The 19,823-nt window shown below is 42.8% G+C and overlaps 1 protein-coding gene across 3 annotated transcripts in view; it reads left to right on the forward strand.

The window, feature by feature from the left end:
• The window catches only part of ZNF644 (zinc finger protein 644), a 210,834-nt gene that overhangs the window by 142,515 nt on the left and 48,496 nt on the right, over nt 1–19,823 (forward strand). Inside the window, exons 1-2 of one of the 3 annotated variants that reach the window (XR_013448057.1) lie at nt 6,354–6,513; nt 7,380–7,526. The exons of the other annotated variants lie outside the window; for them this stretch is intronic. The gene's annotated coding sequence lies outside the window, so the exon portion shown is untranslated. Of the gene's footprint in view, nt 1–6,353; nt 6,514–7,379; nt 7,527–19,823 lie in introns of those variants that run through there. 3 annotated transcript variants of the gene reach the window in all.

A 19,823-nucleotide genomic window follows, 5' to 3' on the forward strand; every position in this document is an offset into this window, starting at 1 on the left:
AGACTCCCCACTGAGCAGGGAGCCCGATGCAATGCGATGGGGGGCTGTCCCAGGACCCTGGGATCATGACCTGAGCAGAAGGCGGACACTCAACCGACTGAGGCACCCAGGTGCCCCAGTGCTATGTGTCTTAGTCACAAACACTTCTATTTATTGACAGTCATATTACTGTAATTGTTTTAATTTTAGTAAGGTGTATGAATAAGTTATTTGATTCACTTATCCCTTTGGCTTTCACAGAAGTGTAATTTTTAAGCTACTGGGACCAATGAATGATTTTGCCCACTTTTATTTTGCCTTGTCAAGTGAGGATATGAATTAAAAGCATCTTTCACCTACAATCATAATTATTTGTGAAAAGAAACAGTGTTCAACACCACATAAAGATATAATTTTAGAATTTCTAAAAGATTTAGTTTTGATATATAAAATTGCATTTATTTAGTTTTGTTCATATATTTACCAGAGACACGTGAAACTTCTTCACAGACTGGCATGAACCTGCAGACAGGCACATGGACAGGCACCACTGATTTCTCCTAAATCTATTATAGACTGGAAAATGCTGACCTTCATCCTTCTATACTAAAAAGTAGCTTTTTGCCTCTTTATTCAGTGACTATTGTGTCTGTGACATGTAAGACCTTGTGACAGCCACTCTGGAGAACCCCAAAACATGTAAGACCTAGCCTCTGACCTTTAGGGGCTGATACCTTGGCTGGGCCATAAGAACATGTCACAGAATTAGGCAAATCCTGTGTTCTCTGCACCAAGTGTTTTATATTTAGTGAAGTCCAAATGCCAGTGGGTTTTTTTTTTTTTTTTTGGTCTAGCTTAATTTCTTTCAGATCTTAACCTCATGTATCTTTACTAATGGGCAGCCAAACAGTTAGCAATGTTGATTTTGATAGCTCTAGGAAACCAGAAAAGTAGTGTTATAAGGGGTGAAGCTAATCAAAGGCCATAAAGGGACCATTACAGGAGAGTGTGAAGATTGCAGCATCCTGTGACTAGGAGCCCAGCCACACTTGGACTTGTCACCTCTGGGGTCTGTTCTTTCCAGCTCCTCACTGAAGCTTCTCTCTCTCTCTCTCTCATTCTCTCTCTCGCAAAAGCACCCCGGTTACTTCTGTGCTTTATGATTTCATCTAGCCCTCAGAACTGTCTTCTAAGAATGTCTGAATTTGATCAGGACCATAAGATGATTATGTTCTCACCACAAGTGAATTGTGAACTAAATGTATCGAGTTGGCAGCCACGATCAATAACCTTCCTTCTTTCTTCTTTCTTCTTCTTCTTCTTCTTTTTCTTCTTCTTTCTTCTTTCTTCTTTCTTCTTCCTCTTCTTCCTCTTCTTCTTCTTCTTTTAAAGAAAGTTCCCTTCAGCAGAGGACATTACCAGACATTCTATCCATAACTCAGCACAGAGTCCTCTGGACTGTCTAGTGGGCAAAATTAGCTCTAACCCATTGCTAATTTAGCTCGGAAAGAAAGAGCTCTTGTTTCTGAAGAATACACTGAGCGATGTTTGAGAATTTTGAAATGATCAACTAAGGAGAAGAGGGTTTTAAAAACAAACTAAATAGTGACTTCTCCCAACACACACCCAAGGCACGTCTGCATTATTTTCAAGCCTTTCTTTCTACCAAACAAATCAACTCAGGTAAGCAGAAGCAGTCTAAAAGTTGTATCCTAATTTCATCTATTAAGATCTTTGAAAGCCAATATATTTTGGTTTAATCCCAACCTTTTTCTTTCTTTTCTGTGAGCTTGTTTTATAATAAACATTTGAAACATTTCCTTTCCAAAGTGCCTCTCCTCAAATATCTTGTCTAGATGGTCTGTCAGGTTCCAGTTTGGCTAATTTGGTAATGCTAACTCCCACTTTATTTAACATGCAAGGCTAGGTATCGAAGCCCTATCTAATTGGGGTCATTTAAGGAAAACACCCAAGAAATGGGGTTCTTCTTACATATTCCTAGTGAGATTTTGAAACACTATTGTCAGGAAATACAAGCAATCCCTGAAACTTTCCCTTGGGTTATCAGAGTCCGAGACAATTGATGACATTACATCGGTCGTTCATTTTAGATTCGTGGAGCCTACAAAAATCAATAGTTTTCCATTATCAGGTCCAGCTGGGTCACTAGCCTGTCAATGAGCTGTTACAATTGCTGTACAGGGGTGAGCCTGACCAGTCAATTGCTGCTGACAAGAGGAAAACATGCTGACAGCCACAGGAACAAGTCAGAACACAGATTTGCACTTCAGTTTGCCATCCAAAGAGACTCAGAGCAACGCCATTTTCAAGACATGGGGCACACTCTGTGGGAAGCCTGGGGGAGGGGCTACCCCCTGGTTTTAGAGCACAAACGCCAAAGGGCCTGTCCTACCTCCAGCCAACCATCTCCTGTAAAGACTATCCTGTGGTCACTGTCTTTGTTAGTAAGAGGGCCTATACCAGCCGGAGTTGTCCCTAAACACCATCTTCTACCCCATATTGTACCCAGAGTAAGAGTAGGAGGAAGGAACACTGCTTTTACTACCACCAACTCAGATGTAATCATACATATCTTGGAATATATAAAAACTTAAAGGAGGACATAAACGGGCAAAGGCACCAAATATAAACAGATATGACTAAACCTGTTTTAAGTATTGATTGAAGGACAGAAGGTCCTCCAGAGTTGATATATAGACTCCATCATTATTTATAATACTATCTATCCTTTGATCTCAACTTGAGATATTTTACTAAACCAAGAATCCCTCATTGGTGTCTCATTCACAGCCACTCCATCTGATGCAATGAACAGCAAGCAAGGGGAACTGAGTTCTACTTGCCCTACCTATAGTTAAATGGAAGTGGGGTGTAGAGTAGTCAGCTTCAGTAAGTATTTTAAATGCCCCCAATTAATAAAATGGCAACTGGCTTGCCTTACCTACTGTGTCACAAGGTTGTCATGAGATTCAAAATGAAATCAATTGGGAGTAATCTCTGTCCAACCAAGTGACCGTGTATATGTGTGTTCGTGTGTCTCCTGCTCTCTAGAAACTATCCATGCAGCAAGAAGTTTAGAAGCAATGGAAAGAAGTCCTTCTTTCTCCAGAACAATTCATTTTTGGTTTAGATAGAATGCTTTCTTTTTTTAGTTGAACACATGAATAATGTATCACATATTCCATCATGAGTGAAAGCCAAAATTTAGAAGACAGCTCTGAAGCCTTACTGGGTTTGGTGGCTCTCCTTAGTTCATAGAGAAGAGGATTGAGATGCTAGCAGAGTAGACAAAACTGTCTGGGTTCCTGCATGCTGAGGGACTTCTGAAGCAATGGGAATTTGTGCAGTGCTCTGGTCTCCTCATGCTGGTTTTATTTCACACATCAAACTTTTAAGCTCAAAAGATAAATATTTTGAATTTGTTTCAATATTATGATTTTTAATGTTTCACTTTTATTAACATCTTTCAAGTATTAAGTTCTAGCCTTTTTTTAATGCCTCCAGTCTTGGGTTTGATTCTTTTGGAAGTCAACATTCACTTGTGTTCTATCATCAAACAAAACTGGTAATCAGCTGTATTACTGGAAGCCAAATAGCCAGGCTTTTCTTCTTTTTTTATTACACCACCAAAAAAAAAAAATCATTTTCTTTAAATGAGTAAAAAAAAGTAGTTTTAACAAGAGCAAATTTGCTAGTAATTAGATGAACCAGTCTTATGTCTTCCAGCACTCGGAAGCATGAAATTCATCAGAACTCTCATAGCATTAATTAAAAAGAATTTATGTTTTTTTAATAAAATGCTTCATGTTTTAGCTCCTTTATTCCTCCACCAAATGTGATTATGTGGGGGCTGAAGGGAATTCAGGTTAATATGTTGACACACTTAACAATGCAGGGTCATGTTGCACAATACGCTTCACTGGTTTGGTTCAGTACACCCCCTGACAGGGCCTAATCATCCCCTGCCCTAAAGGCAGAGGGAAAGAGAGGATTTTAATTACTGCTCTGTATGCAAGTTTGCCAGCATTAAATTGAGACATAATTAGGCCTCTGAATTTTAATAATTGTCCTAGCTAATTGGGCAGACAAGTACGTTATGCAGCATGGCGTGATTAGATAATTAGTATTTCCAAATGACAAAATTGGGCTCTTGATTACAAATTCTACATGAAGGGGGAAAAAGGTAGCAAGCAGATCTTTACAAGTCTATTAAGGGAGAGTTTAGCGATGTTGGTAATTTAAAGTCCATTAGGAGGCAACATTTCATTCTCAGAGCTGGGGGTCTGGGACAAGGACCTCTGGCCAACTTTGGCTCCCACTTAAGTCTCTTCCCCAGGGTGCTGTGATTTCTCTGGGGTCTGTTCATCTCCCCTATCCCCCACCCCCATCCCAAGCCTAGCAGTCCTCACTGACCTTGGGTCAGGTCTCTTTGGCTAGACACCAGATGGCAGGTGATAACTCTGAAAAAGAAATCATGGGATGTAGGAAGAATAGAACAGAAAAGGGGTAACCTACCTGGTGAGGGTATATGTATCTATTGTGTCTTTCCTTTGCAAGCAGCTGTTCTTTCATTCTTCTTCCAGAATTCACCACTGTCATTGTGTCATTAGCTCCTCTAAAATCTTTTTGGAGGAAAATCTTAAGACAAAATCTTAAATTTTTGAGGTATTATGTTATTGGGGTAAAAAGCATGGGCACTGGAGACTGACCTGGGTTTGAGATCATCACTTACTAGGAGTATGCCCTTGGAGAAGTTACTTAATTTTGCCAAATCTCAGTTTTCTTATTGGCAAAATGAGGAAACTTCCCCCATAAGTTTGTTGATAGGATTAAATAAGGTAATGCGTATAATTTAAAGCACAATGCCTGGCACAGAGTAAGTGCTCAATAAATATTAGCTATTAAATGCAAATTAAATCAATAACTTTAGAAGCTACAAGGTAAAGGTGCTGGGTCTGGCTCTTTACTATGCTCTTTACTAACAAGTGAGGCAAGGGTCCCTGGCTCCTTTGCTTTCTAAGAAGGGAACATGGTGCTCCACTTACGCTGGGGGAAGCCCAATGGCAACAGCTGCCTTTACAGCTCAAATGCCCAACCAGATTTCTGTCCATTCTTCAGAGGCTGGCATTGCAGGCAAGCCTGGCCATTCAGAAATCATGAGGGTAGTTAACCTAAGAAGAATGTGGTGTAAACTCTGTATCTTACTCCACCTTGTGACTCACTCTTCACAGATGTCACTTTATTGCCCACAGAGGCATACTTCTGGCTGCTAAATTTTTCTCACAATAATGAGTAGGTTGGGCTTTAGAGTTAGGGTTTTCAGGCAAAAGGAAAAACAATACAAACCAGAATCCTTCTAAAAAATGATTGATAGGTGGTTGGTGGATGATAATATGATGATAGCTTGTTATAGGGAACTCAGAAGTTCTGGATGTATTTCCATGTATAGTCATTAAGGATGACTATAAGGAAAATAACAATGCTTCCATAGCTTGGTTAGGACAGTCTACCAGACTGAATGAGAATTTCTTATGACTTTCTCAGAGTTTGTGCGTTCTGGCAGAGATTCCAATTCAGAATGCAGAGTTCTCTCTGTGGGTAAACTTTATATCACCATGGCATAATCTCTACAGTACATAACACCTAAATAACAGAGAAAGAAAAGGCACTTAAGATTAAGTATAGAATGCATACATTCAGCTAGAAGCTTAGAAGGAAGAGTAAGATACTGTTCTCCTGGATGAGAGTAAAAACAGAGACGGAGAGTGAGTGTGTGATCTTTATGCCTGACCTCTAAGGAAACCACTCCTCTTGGGCTGTCTCTCTTTTGTTCACAGGGGTCACACGAGTGGCCTGGAGAGTTGGTGCAGGGCTCTCGCCTCACTGCACTTCCTAGATGCCAAGAGGAAATATCACCGTGGGCAGAGGGTGGGAGAAGTAATAACTGTCATAAGATTTTCTTCCTCGCCACACAATGCTAGAGCTTCTCTCCCGCTCTTTTGAAGAAGTGCGTTTATGACTGATCGCTCAACACCTTGTTGGTTCTGATTGCAGAAAACACACCTTATAAATATATGATAACCATCCTGTAATAGAGAGTGTGACAATTTACTTCACAGTGCGTTTCGGGCTGCTAATTGATCGTTTCAGTCCAAGGACGATTTGGAATAAATTATAGCCATCAAAAGGATATCACAGCTCATTTTAGTGGAAGGCGTTCCATGTCGCTTCGCGTATGTCTCCGGGAGAGCGCCGATTGCACCCGCGGGCTGAGAGGAGGGGTGGGAGCCGACAGAGAAGTAGGAGGCTGGCGGGGCGGGGTCGGCGGGAGGGGCGGGGCGGGGTCGACGCTGGCAGTGGCGCGCGCGCGCGTGCGCGCGCGGCAGCTGCAGGTCCGAGGCCGGACGGTAGAGGCCTCCCTTCTGAGAAGGCGGTGCGGCCGCAAGCTGCTAAGGTTCCCCTCTCGAACCTGTGCGTCCTTCCCGACGAGGTCCTTGCGCGGCCCGACCCAGTGTGAGTATTCCCCACGCGCTCTCCACCTCCCGCAGGCGGCAGCGCCTGTTCATTTGAGGTGAGAGTGCCCGCCGGGCAGAGGGCCCTGCTTGGGGCGGGAATGCTCACGTGCGCGGGGGCTCACCTCCGGCTCGTCGCTTCCTCTCAGCGGGGCTTCCCCGGGCGGGGGTAGGGGTAGAGGTGGTAGCGCGGGACGCTGCTCGCTGAGCTCCGGGAGCGGGATTAGCGAGGCTTGGAGTCGCCGCGGCCCCGTTGGGGGCTTTGTGCGCAGTTGGGGCCCGCGGCTCGAGTAGCTCTGCTTCTCACGCCGCAGTAGGGGAGGAGGGCTTGTGACAGACCCAGGTTCGGGGTGGCGTGGGAGGGGAGTCTTGCCCACAGCAAACCCGAGGAGAGGGCGTGTCGGGCCTGTTGGCGACGCGAGGGCGGCGGGTCGCGCCCTGGGGGGCGCGGCGAGAGCAGCGGCCCGAAAGCCTAGGTGACGGGACCCTATCCACCCCTCAGCCGGGTCTGGAGCCGGTCGCTCCCCCAGACCCTCGTCTTGTTTTCATTTCCCAGCAAAGTGTGTGCCGTTGTGTGGTGGTCATGGAGAAGGGAGACCCAAAGGCCTAGCCCTGGATGGGATTCGAATTCGGAAAAAAAAGTTTTCCTACTTCTGTCGCAGGCACTTGCCTTTCTGGTCTCCCCGCCTCGCCCACGAGACCCCCAGGCAACTTTCATTCTCCTCCTAAGTTGAAGCGTAAGAAAGGTTGAGGCCCTTCAGCTCACACGTAACACACCCCTCTATCCCAAGTGCTCAAAGTCGGGGCTTCGCGCGGTGTCCTTAGTTGTTTAGTCCTCTGTCACGCTAATACATTATGTCAATCTAGGGCACGGATGTTTCCATGCAGGCGATTTTGACAGCAATCATCATACCAAGCTATTATGAAGTGTGATGTCAGTGCGTTCTGGAGGACGGATAATATATAAGCCAGTTCTTGACACGCTATCTTACAAGGAAACATCTGAGACCATCAGTAAGAGGCATTTTAATTCACACACCAAAAATATTTTGTTTGGTTGACATCTTTCAAAATGCTGAAAGGTAGTAGCATTTATCATTTTGTAGGTATTTATCAATATACTCACAGAAGTCCTCCTAGAAAGGAGGAGGGTTTTGTTTTATTCCTATTCTATATAAACCGAGGAACAAAGATGTTGTGTCCTACCAAATAGTCCATAGTAAGTCAGTGAGAAGGCTCTATTTATGAAACCAAACATCTTGTAAAACTGGAATAATTGGAAAAGTGAGGAAACTAGTTGTGTTTATACCTTTGTTGTGAAAGAAAATCATCTGCTAGCTTTAATGAGAGACCATATGCTTTTAGCACAAGTGCTGGGTGTGTGAAATGATCAGTTTATCTCAGGTATGGAAGTCAGGTAAACATTCTGTAAAACTCCAGTCTTAATGACTACTACAGCTGTCCTTTGGCAGCTACGCTTATTCCAGTGGAGCTATACATTCTCTTTGATTGTCCATTAATGTACATTGTATACAGTCATTTTCAGAAAGTTGTGTTGTCGAGAATTTGGTTGATCTGGATTTTATGAGAGTTCAGTTTTGCTGCTATGATTACAAAAGCTGTTAAGTTCTAGAATATGGAAATGGGTAGGAAAAATTCAAGATGTCATAAGCTAAAATCAGGATTGCCCTATATAGTTCTATAGAATTTGTGCTCCACATTCCTTGAAATATAAAAGAATTATACTCAGTTAAGAAACCAGACTTCACCTGTATTCTATTTTGTGAGCAAGGCATTTACCATTAAAAAATTCAGTGATCCTTAGACTGTAGGTTAAATGTAACCTTTGGGTCGAAACACTTGTCATTTTTAGTAGTTAGTTGTGAACATAGACCCCAAAGTAGATGTGTCATAGAACCACTATATACTGCTATAAGTTAACAATATACTATCAAAATACAAAATCATGAAACTCCTCACCCAGTGAATTTAAACTCTTATGATATTCAAGACCAGAATAGGGAAAGGGAATAGAAAGACAAGGAAAAGAGAGAGAGGGAGAGGGTAAGAGGTAGTTCATAGGATTTTTGAATTATAATTAGTTGAATTCATTTGAGGGAAGAGTTTATAAGTGCTTTCCAAAAACCACCAGCAAACAATTTAAAATCTGAGGGAATAGTTCAGATTCAACTCCAGCTGAGACTATATGGAGAACCAAGAAAAGCAGAAAGAATGTAATTAGCTGAGTAGGAATTTTTATATCAGTTCTGGTCTAATACCTCAGTATTATATAAAGGGCCATGGGATCATTAGTGATTAGCAGGCATCCAGACCATAATGATGAGAGATCAAGGCCAGGGGACAAAGATGAAAGGGCCTTCCTGCTTAAACTGAATGTTGCAAATGCTGGTGCACTTATATAAGGAAGGTCAGCCAGCAGATAAAGAAATAGGGCAACAGTCCCAAAGCAACAAATGTATTCTTCTCTTTCACCCCAGAGTTAGATTGGATATGGAGATTAACCAAGCTTGAGCTGACACAAAAAGAATGTCCTTATTGCAGCCATTTATAAGGCCTGGAAATTTGAGTCTTGTCTGCTTTAATGAGCTTAGATATTGCCCAGAAATTGGGGAAAGGGACCTGCTGGGTCCTGGATACCAGGGTTACATAACCAACTAAAAGGCCAGTGAACAAGGTGGACAGATCCAATTCCAGATATTTTCTGGGTACACCCTGGATTGTTTGTCCATTAGGTAGAACAGCTCCTAAATTTTATAAGTACAAGGGAGTATTAGGTACCTAGTATACCCTCAATAGATACAACAATTGTGGAAAAACAGGTGACATGAGGTTAACCTTTTTTTTGTTTTTTGAAATGGATAGTCTAACTATCATGTCTGCTCATCTTCTATAGATTTAAGAACCATCCAAATATTTCTTTCTTTGAGTCTACTAAATTTTTGTCTGTAGTGTTTATAGCTTCTGGATTGGAGTAGGGGGCTCTTAGTATGGCCCTAGGTAGTTGTAATAGAACTAAGTGTGGTTGGTATAGTTTGAAGTCCATCTCTTTCATAGAGAGGCTCTTGGTTTTAGATTTACAAAGTTTACATGTGGACCCAGAATATAGAAAAGGTGGGAAATTGCCCTGAGTATTGGGAAGTATCATGTGGTAGAAAGAATCCTGGGCCAGGAGTGGGGACCAGGTTTACCATGTGCCAATTGTGTTACTTGAAGCAAATTTTAGTTTCTTTATAGGCAAAACGTATATTGTAGTAATACCCATTGGGTCTACTTCAAAAGGTAGTTTTGAGCCTCATCTGAGATGGAGTAAATGGAAGGACTGGTTTATTAAGTACCGTGCAAGTACAGGATTTTGTGTGCCACTACACAGGTTTTGTAGGCAAAGGTGTAGGGGTCATGGGCCCTGAGCTGTAAAGATATTTAAACCAAAATATAAATGAAGATGGAAACCTGCCTTTGGGAACTTGGGAGAATAGAGTAATTTTAGCATAGATACTAGAGATGAGTGAATAATACAGTCATTATTCCTCCTTTCTCAGATTCATAAAAAGTAGTATTCTGTTGTCAGAGTATTCTCTTCTGCAAGAGATTGATTGATTTCTTGATTTGAGAGAGAGAGAAAAAACATGCGCACGTGGGGGGAGGAGAGAGGGGGAGAGAGAATCTTAAGCAGACACCACGCCTAGCGTGGAGCCCAACGTGGGGCTCAATCTCATGACCCTGAGATCATGACCTGAGCCAAAATCAAGAGTCTGATGCTTAGCCAACTGAGCCACCCAGGCATCCCTCCCTGCAAGATTCTTTAAAAATTGCTTCCTAAAGGGGCGCCTGGGTAACTCAGTTGATGAAGTGTCTGACTCTTGGTTTCGTCTCAGGTCATGATCTCAGGGTCACGAGATTGAGTCCCACATTGAGCCCCCCCCATCGAGCCCCCCATCAGGCTCTGTGCTCAGCAGGAATCTGCTTGAGTTCTGTCTCCCTCTCCCTTTCTCTCTGCCCCTCCCCCCATTCATGTGTGTGTGCTCTCTCGCTCTTTCTCTCTCTAAAATAAATAACTCTTAAAAAAATAAAATAAAAATGCTTCCTGTTAGATATAAAGAAACCTGCCAGCTTGCTTAATACTATCAAGTCCAGATCTTCAGCATTGGCACTGAAGGCAAGCTCTACATGTGGGGAAAAGTAGCCAGACTTCCAGGCCTTGATTCCTGTACTCTCAGAAGTTCTTCTTAGAGATTTCATTAATTCCCATTGCTACCTTCATGTCTTAGGGGAGGACAGAAGCTGGCTGGAGTTCCATATATTGGCTTAATTGGTCAGCTGTGAACATTTTTAAGCAATTGTTATTCTTCCCACAGCAGCAACCCATTTTTGCTGCAGAGATAGCAAAACTTCCCCCCAGTCCCTTGCAGGCTATTTTAAAAAAAATTAACACTCATATCTTTTATTTTTTTCCTACTTTCCTCTGTGTATTTAAAAGTTACTGAGGCTGCTGGGGAAAGAACAGTTTGCCTCTCTATCTCACAGAAACACCAGTACAGATACAGGCAGCATCATTGGCTCCCACCAACATGGGGCAATGGCTCCAAGCAAGGATGGGAGAATGGTCTGGGACCTTATGGGGTGGTATATACTCATTCTGAGTTTTAGAATCTACCCTACTAAAGAGTAAGAAACAGTGCCCCTTGTCTGAAGTCATTGGTTAGAGGGATGTTTTCTGGAGGCTTGTTGAATATCTTCGACACAGTGATGCTTCATAAATTCACATTCTGTGAGGCACAGTGTGTTTGAGCCAGTATAGTATATTGGGGCATTTGATTCAGACAGTCCGTGTTTGCATATCACATCTGCTGCTTGCTTGCTGAGTGGCTTGGGCAAGTTTCTTAATCTCTCTGAGCCTCAGTTTCTTTATCTGCAAAATGACAATAATAATAGTATCTACTTTAGGATTGTTGTACCTGAGGTGTATGCTCAGCAAATGGGAGCTATATCATTAGGCTCTGGAGAGTGAGGGAGGAGTATAAAGAAATTTCCATTTTCAAGGATATCACACTGTGGTTGGAAGGGACTGAGTAAAAGAAAACTGACAAGACTGTACAGGGCAGAGAATAGGCATGACATGTAAATGCTGCAGATAATCCGCCAAGGACTAGGATGATGATGAAGATTTCAAGATAGAGGTGGGAATTTCTCTCTGGGATTTACAGTCTGGGTGGGATTCAGATATGTATGGTGCAGTTGAGAAGCAGTGATCAGAACACACACTACAGCAAGGGTGGGAGTATGCCAGAGTGGAAAGTAAACCAGCTTTTGAGCCAGATAGATAAGCATAAGAATCCTATCTCTGCTGTGAGATTTTGCTTGGACAAGTATCTTAACTTCTTTAGTCTCAGTTTCTACAACCTTAAAATGGGTATAATCATATCTCATTTAGTTGAAGGGATTAAATAAGATGATGTTTGTAATGCCTAACATGATGCCTGGCACCTCACAAGTGTTCAATAAAATGAAGATAATCCGTGTGGCATTTTCAGAGGACAATTGGAGGGCTGTCTGTCTGAGGAGCTGTCTTGCCTTGTGTAGGCTAGTAGTGGGAAACAAACCAGAAATGTCCAGTTAGGGAGAGTGGGGAGGAGGCTTAAAGCCAATTTAAGGAGCTGGGGCTGTTAGAGGCTATCAGAGCTATCCAGGGCTTTCCAGTAAAGTAGGGGTTTAGGGTCGTTAATATCAAGGCATTCTGAAAGCCGTTTTGGAGGAAGGAAGAAACTCACTTTGCACATGTAAGGTGACAGGGATATAGATTAGGGATAGTGGAAGGGTGATCAGATCTGGTCGATGTGGTCTCTTTATAAAGTTTCTTTCATAGAAGGAGCTAAGGACTAAACAGTGTGGAGTTAGAGAGTTGTTTTGTTTTGTTTTGTTTTGTGTGTAGACTCCTAATATTTAATGTCAGTTGACCAAAATAAAATTAGTATAGTTCCATAACTTTGGAAAATAGAACTCACTCAATATTCAGGGACTGTAAAAGGTGGGAAGTAACTTTAATGCTAAATACCCCTAGAACTTGCTTCAGCTCAAATAATAGCCCTTTAAAAGAGCTCCTTTCCCCTTCCTGTTAATGAAGATGAGTGTGTGCCTTTCACTGGTTTCCAGGAAGGCATAAGTACAGATCATTTGTAGCTGTATGAAGTTTGAGGTTAGGATTGTAGTGGCATTGGGTTAAATGGGGAGGATGGTGCTAGCAAAATGGTAATTTTGATGACTTTATTTGGTGACATTGTGATTTGGATGAGAAAATTCTGTCCTTTCCTAAGTCATTAAAATGATTTAATTAAAGACACAAACCTTGTAAATAGTTTTGGATACTAGGGGATTTATTTATATTGTCTCTCATTTTCTCCTCATCTCTCTTTTTTTTTTCTGCCCATTGTAGTTTTGTAGTGGGAGAATACATGGTAGACAATTGCATTTCTAAAGGGAGTCACACTCATTATATGGACACCAGTTTTTTAAAACATGAAGAAATTGCAACCACCTATTACTGTTCAGTGGTAGGCCTTAAACATATGAAGCAGAAAAGGATAACTGACCTAATATTGATTTCATGAATTTTTCTGTTCTCTCATTTGGGGGGCAAGGGGCAGCATGGTGCTAATAGCTCTGGGGTGTCTGGGGTGTCATAGTAGTTAACTATAGCCAAGGATTGCTTCCCTTGGAAGGAGGATGCACATGCCAAGAGAATTGTACACAGTGGTTGGCAAACACAGGAAGGGGATAAATGACAAAGGAAAACATAGGCCCTGTGAGGTTAGAGGCAAAACAAGCTGGCTTAGTCCTGTTGCTTCTGAGCAGGGGCAAGGAGTGTATTTCTTTTCTCATCTCTTGAGTTTATTTAAATTATCTGTTGGTTTGGGGGTGGAAAGAAAGTATCATGTTATAAGGCTGATTAATATTAAGATGCAAACATGCAGATTATATCCAGCTCCTGACACTCCTTTTCACTCCAGTTTAGAAACCGAAGACTACAAAAGAAACCTGTTCTAAGGGAAGGAAGGAGAGAAAGCAAAAGACATTTCCCTACTTTTTAACGAGAGGTGTTTTTGGAATATATATTATTTTTGGATTTTTGGTATCCATGCCACCCTAACAGATCATCTAAAGTAGCTCCTGGGGGCGCCTGGGTGGCTCAGTCGTTAAGTGTCTGGATTTGGCTCAGGTCAGGATCCCAGGGTCCTGGGATCGAGCCCCACATCGTTCTCCCTGCTCAGCGGGAAGCCTGCTTCTCCCTCTCCCACTCCCCCTGCTTGTGTTCCCTCTCTTGCTGTGTCTCTGTCAAATAAATAAATAAAATCTTTAAAAAAAAAAAAAAAATAAAGTAGCTCCTGGCTGAAAACTGCCAGGGGGTTTGAACTAGGGGTGGGTTGCATTGGGCAGGGGTATTCAGGGTGCTGTTGTCATTAATTTTGCCAAAAGAGCCTCATCAGAGACCAATTCTCCCCTCCTTGGTGGGTGGCATCGAGCCTTGGAGAGGGCCTCCACGCAGATTTCAGCCTTGCCCCCTCCTCCAACCCTTTTGCCTTCTGCTCCTGCAGTGGGACTTCTCTCTCTCTTCCCCTTTTTTTCAATTAAATGAATTAATTACCAGGCATTTAACTTTTTGCCAGACTCTTTCATTATGCCCAGAGTTGTTGCTGAGCGGCAAAGGGAAGTAATAACATTCGCAGTGAGGGGCAAATCCTGTTAATGAACAAATTAAAGTTCAAACAGTGATTCAAGTTCACAACCTCTCCGTGGCTCTTCTCTTTAATAAGAGTTATACATGTTACTTTCCTGCTCTTTTCTCCCTTTTATTACTTTTTAAGCTTTTCATCAACACTGCCGGGGCATATTTGAGGCTCCCAGCCTTTCAGCCCTGACAAGGACTGGAGCAGTTATAATCCCATCTTAATTTGGCAACTTTTGTAAAACACATAAAGGGCCCAGGGCCACCTTTGGTCACCAGGACCGGGTGACCATATAGCTTCCACCTCCTGCCAGGGTTCTGTGGGTTGCTCCTCTCCCTCTGCATTCCTCTCCCTACACATTGCTCCTCTCCCTAGGAATTCCTCCAGCTGTCAGGATCTGATCACTCACCTTCCTGCCCCCCAGGCACCGCTTTGCTGAGCGAATGAGACACAACTGTCTGAGCCCTTGCCCTTGTGTGTTCCTTCTCCTATCATCTCCACCTGCCTGGTTGCAGCGCTAGGGAGAAGGGGACTCTGTGAGAAAAGGGAGGAGTCTCCAGACTAAAAGCTGGGAACCTTTATGGGGAAAGGAGTCTGAGGTAGGAAGGAAGCCTGATCCCCTCCTGACCACCATTATTACCAAGTGCTGCTAGCTTCACTTAGGGGACCATGTCTGCCGAGGCACTGAAAGGCCCAGCCTCATTGGCCCAAACCCCAGAGCAAGGCAGGGGCCTGGGCGGGAAGGAGCCCGGGAAGCGTCGGGTGCCCGCCTACTTCTCTTCCCTCTTTTTTTCCCTCCCCATACTGTGGATTGCGTGGGGGTCTTTTCCATCTCCGTGCCTGGCTTCTCACCACCATCTTCTGAGCGTGGTGGCTTGATATAATCACCATGACAACTGCAGTCTACGAGCATACACATAATAGAGATGAAATAGACAAAAGATTAGCATGCCATGAAAAGTACAATAAGTTTCTTATTTAGCATTTAGATAACTGTCTTTCCTTCGGAGCAAGCTTCAAAGTTGAAGCCAGTTTAGACCAAGAGGATTAATTCTTTCTCCCGCATGCTTCATTGAATCTCTCATTACCAAACTTTGTCTGTATTGATGTAAGATTTGATTGAAGATTAGAGCATTTAGCAAATCTTGCTTTTCTGCATGTATCAGGTCCTTTCAAGCACGGATCGCAGTGCCCAGTGGTCAATACCCTTACTTTTATCCAGTGTCTGCTTCATTTAAACTTAATCAACTCCATCAACGAACTGGAACAGGGAAACGTCCCTGCGGTAAGAATGTTGTGCTTTTGTGGGATAATTCTTTGCTCTTTCCCGATCCGTTGCCATTAAACCTAAAATTGCACTATGATGAACTTTTTTTTTTTTAATCAATATGATAATGACAATTGGGCCTGAACACTCTGGTAGGACCTAGACTACAGCTGAATCTGGCTTCCATCACCAAAACAACTTCTGGTCCTACGATAGTCTGCCTCCTTTTGTGTGGCTTTAATACCTTTTCTTCCCTGACATTGAATATTGCTCAAGCTGGAAAATGATGCATCTTTGTAGGGAAGGCTCATATGTCACAGCCAGAAAGTGAAGCAGACCGATTGGTTGTGTGAATTATCTGACTTGCTGCAGTGAATTATTTGCACTGTTTCCCTACCTAGTCAACAAGTTCCTGAGGTATAGTAGAGATCAATCAAAACTGACAGCCCGCATGTGAAGGCTTTACTGTGTAAATCTGGCGCACTCATCCTGGCCATGCCGGCCCTGGCATCTGTATATCATTTTTATACTGCTACCAGTAGAGCAATTTCAAAAGTATTTGCAAGGAAAATGCGTGTCCCCATCTGTTCCTAGAAGCATAAATGTGCCACCTTCAGAGGATTTTCATTGGTAATCATATCTTTAATGATCAACAGACTAGTGATATATATATTTCCATAAAATGGGGTTTTCTTCACTTTATTGTGATTGGCTAGAATAAATAGCTTTTCCATATGTTAGGGAGATAAAATATAAGATTAGCAGAGGTCATTTGTTGGATAGTAAACAAAAGAAACAATTCATTCCAAATAATCTTTGAAAAGAAGCAATGACAAAATTAAGTTGCAATAACAGAGCATCTGAGGCCCCACATCAGAAAACAGACCTTGTTCCTCCTTGGAAAAGGAGCCGTTTAAGAGTAGAAAGTTAGAGACTTCTAGAGGACTCTGGTGGCTTATTTTCATGAGGCAGGGGAGGAAAGGAGCAGGGTAAGAAGGAGAGGCTAGAATAATACTTATTTGTTCTACTTCTAAGGTCGTATTTCCTATCCCTTTATTTTTAAAATTTCTCAAATTCCCTTCCCTTTATTTTACCTGCTATTTTCCCGTCTTCACTGCAGCACCCTCGGTAAGTTGGTGGGTGGTGTGTTCAGAAAGTAGGAAATGCCAACCCTGCTGTATTTCTCTTCAGGCCTACAAGGAGATGGGGATTTTTCATGTGCTTAAAAAATCAAAAGGCTGGCTCCCTCCCTGGTAGATTTCTCTTCTCGCATAGAAAAGGGTGACTTTGGAGAGCCAGGCACAGTACCTGCCTTTAAGTGAAATTCCAGAGCCATGCAGAAGCTACCTGAAGATAGCCAAGACCCACCAGAGAACCCCCAGGAAGTGTTCTTAGCAATCTAATTCCACCTGTATAGGTTACAGTCCAAAGATACAACCAGGCCCTGATCTGCCTCCCCCCACACACCCATGCATGTATTTACACTCAGCACCCAAGAGGTCCTCCCTTTTCAAATGCAGACACTCTTAGTTCTGTAGACAGTTAGCTCTTGGGGAAATTTGGAAACCTCTTCTCCAGGATCTCTGTGTAGAGGTTTCCACTGCCTGCTCAGGAATCTCCAATTCTATTTTGTTTCCAGGGTTGGGAATCTCCTGTTCCACAAAGGACTGACAGTTGTAAGATGCCTGAATCTGTCTAAACAATGTCTTCAGCCTTCAGGCTCTCCAGAAAATAGGTGTAGAGCTGTTCAGACCTGTTTTCTATAAGTCAAGAATTGAGAATGAGAAGTTGGTGTGGGGGGGTTTCCCTCTAAACATTGAAAATAAGACCAGTAGTAGGTTAAGTGTTGATTCTTTATTGTTATTTTCCCCCCCTTGGGGAAATGTTATGTTACCCACTGCATATGTTACCCACTGCATCCCCATAGTCCATAGAAATTTTTTTGCTCTTTCTGAATGCCTACTGCTCTCACTGCAGCAGGAATATATGGGTATTAATTTGAAAATTGGAAATGTGGTCTTTAGGCTGGTCCCACGCAGAAAGTCTACTAGCATCTGAGACCTAACTTGTGTTAACTTCCTGGCCCCAGTGAGGCTTGGGAACACTGACAGAAGTAGAAAAATAGCTCACCCAAGTCTCTGGCCAGAAGAAGATCGAAAAACCGCCATCAAAAGATTTTCTTTTAACATTTCCCTTTAATTGTAGAAACATAATCTTGTAGGCTAGGTTGCACATAGGCAGGCATAGACTGTATAGGATTTACAGGTAGATCACATTTTGCCTGATCTGAAACCAGATTTGCTGTAGTATTGCAATTAAGACTACAAGACAGGGAAGTCACGCTTGTAGTTGCCACACTGTATTGTGATTACACTGCAGATCTGCAGTCTTCAATGAATTTGCTTGCCACGAGGAAATTCTGGCATGTGTTGTATATGAAACAATTTATACTCAATTCAAAAAACTGAATTTCCTGATTTCTATGTATTTTAGTTTGAGACCCATTTTGCATTGAATTTTTCTATGTTTTCATAAAATGAAATTTAAAAAAAACAACTGATTTTATGTGGGAGAAATAAATGTGTAATGTTTGCTCCTTTCATTGTCCAGGAGGATGAGGCTGATACTACTACAGGTGGGACATTTCCCACTCTTTCCTCCTGTGCCCAGGGGTACTGTCTAACCCACAGGCCTCCGCCAGGAATGTTGCTGTCCACAGCGGAGTAGAAGACCCTGCAGAGCTTACCTTTTGGGCTTATGTTGGCTGGGGCTCTGAGCCATAGAACTGCAGGCATCCAAGTTTTTCCTAAACCCTAGATTGGAGCCATTTGCAACACATAGTCCTTTGCTGCTTCAGAACCACAGACCCTCTACACATTCATATCCATAGCAGAGATGGAAGTCTTGGCAACTATAGGACAAGTATCGCAAATTTTAAAAACAAACCTACTGAGTTCAGGGTGAAAATTACCTGCAGCAACAATGCTGTCTCTTTCCCTGCACAGCTTCACTGCCACCAAGCAACCTCATCAGTTTAGGCTTATTTCACTGAAAATGTACTTAATTCCAGAAAAACTACTAGCTATCTATATGTAACTATTATTTGTTAGTCAATTTTATGACAACCCTCCTACCTTAGAAGAAAATATTGAACCTAAACTCTAATTCAGATATTTGAAAACGTATAATAAAGTGTTAATTTGCATATAATCTCTCATGACTGTAATATGCATAGTATTTGTTTTTTTAGATAAAAGTCAGGGTGGGCAGGCAGTGTGGTGTTTTGAAAAGAAATTCAGATTTTAAAAATAAGCTTAAGGAAATGCCTGTTTTAAGGAAAATAAACTTAACTGATCGTTAAGACAAAGAGAACTATTAAAATTTAGTGTCAATTAACAATCTTTATGTTAAATTACTGATAAAATGCCAAGGTGTTTAAAGTTAACAGAAAATGAAAAATTTGGGGGAGTTGAAGTTTCTTTTTTGTTCCCCCTTACTCTGAACAGCATGCTAGTAATACTTACCGTCACTCTTGGCTTTATTAGGAATTTTCATCTCGTTCCAGAAGGAAATACCAGAAAAGCAACTTGTATAGTTCATAGCCTCACTCTAAAGAACATTATTTCTAGGCAGAATTTCTACAGTCACCCTTGTCTGTGAACACTTGTTAAGGGATGTGTTTTAATTTTAGGTCAGAACAACTGGGTTAAGATGTGGAGAAGACACTGAGTTTTCCCTATGGGGGAAGAGGGAGGAGAAAGGAAGCTAAATTAGTTTTACTGTTCGGCAAAAGGACTACTCCAGGCAGCAGTGTGGTAGGGAAATTTGGATTTCTAAGCAGTGCTCTTCTGCCAGTCCATTTCTTAACACTCTTGGAGCCATTCACCTTTGGAGCAGGTTGCAGGTGGTCGCTGCGAGACCTCCGTCTCTTCCACCTCCTCTCTGTCGCCTTTTGCGCAGACTTAACGTACCTTCTTCCTGGATTCCCCTCCCCCATCCCAACGCAAACGCCGAGGGACCCGACAGCTGTTTGAAGAAGCCTGCTGGTCGCCCAAGGTTGGGGGGGGGCGATCTCGTCCCCTCTAGGCGTTCGGGATCCGGATTTAGGCTCCTACCACACCCCTCCGCGCCGCTGGACGAAGGGGCTGTTCTGGGCCGCGGCATCCGGGGCACGTGACCCGCGGGCAACTACGGGAACCGTCCGTGGGTGACGCCAGGCGCGACTCTGTTGCCGTTGGCCCGACGCCTTCCGGCACACCTGTCCCCAAGCGCGGAGCGCAGGGGCCGAGTGACCCTGGACCC

The sequence above is a fragment of the Halichoerus grypus genome, chromosome 5, assembly GCF_964656455.1.
Source record: "Halichoerus grypus chromosome 5, mHalGry1.hap1.1, whole genome shotgun sequence".
Taxonomy (NCBI): Eukaryota; Metazoa; Chordata; class Mammalia; order Carnivora; family Phocidae; genus Halichoerus; species Halichoerus grypus.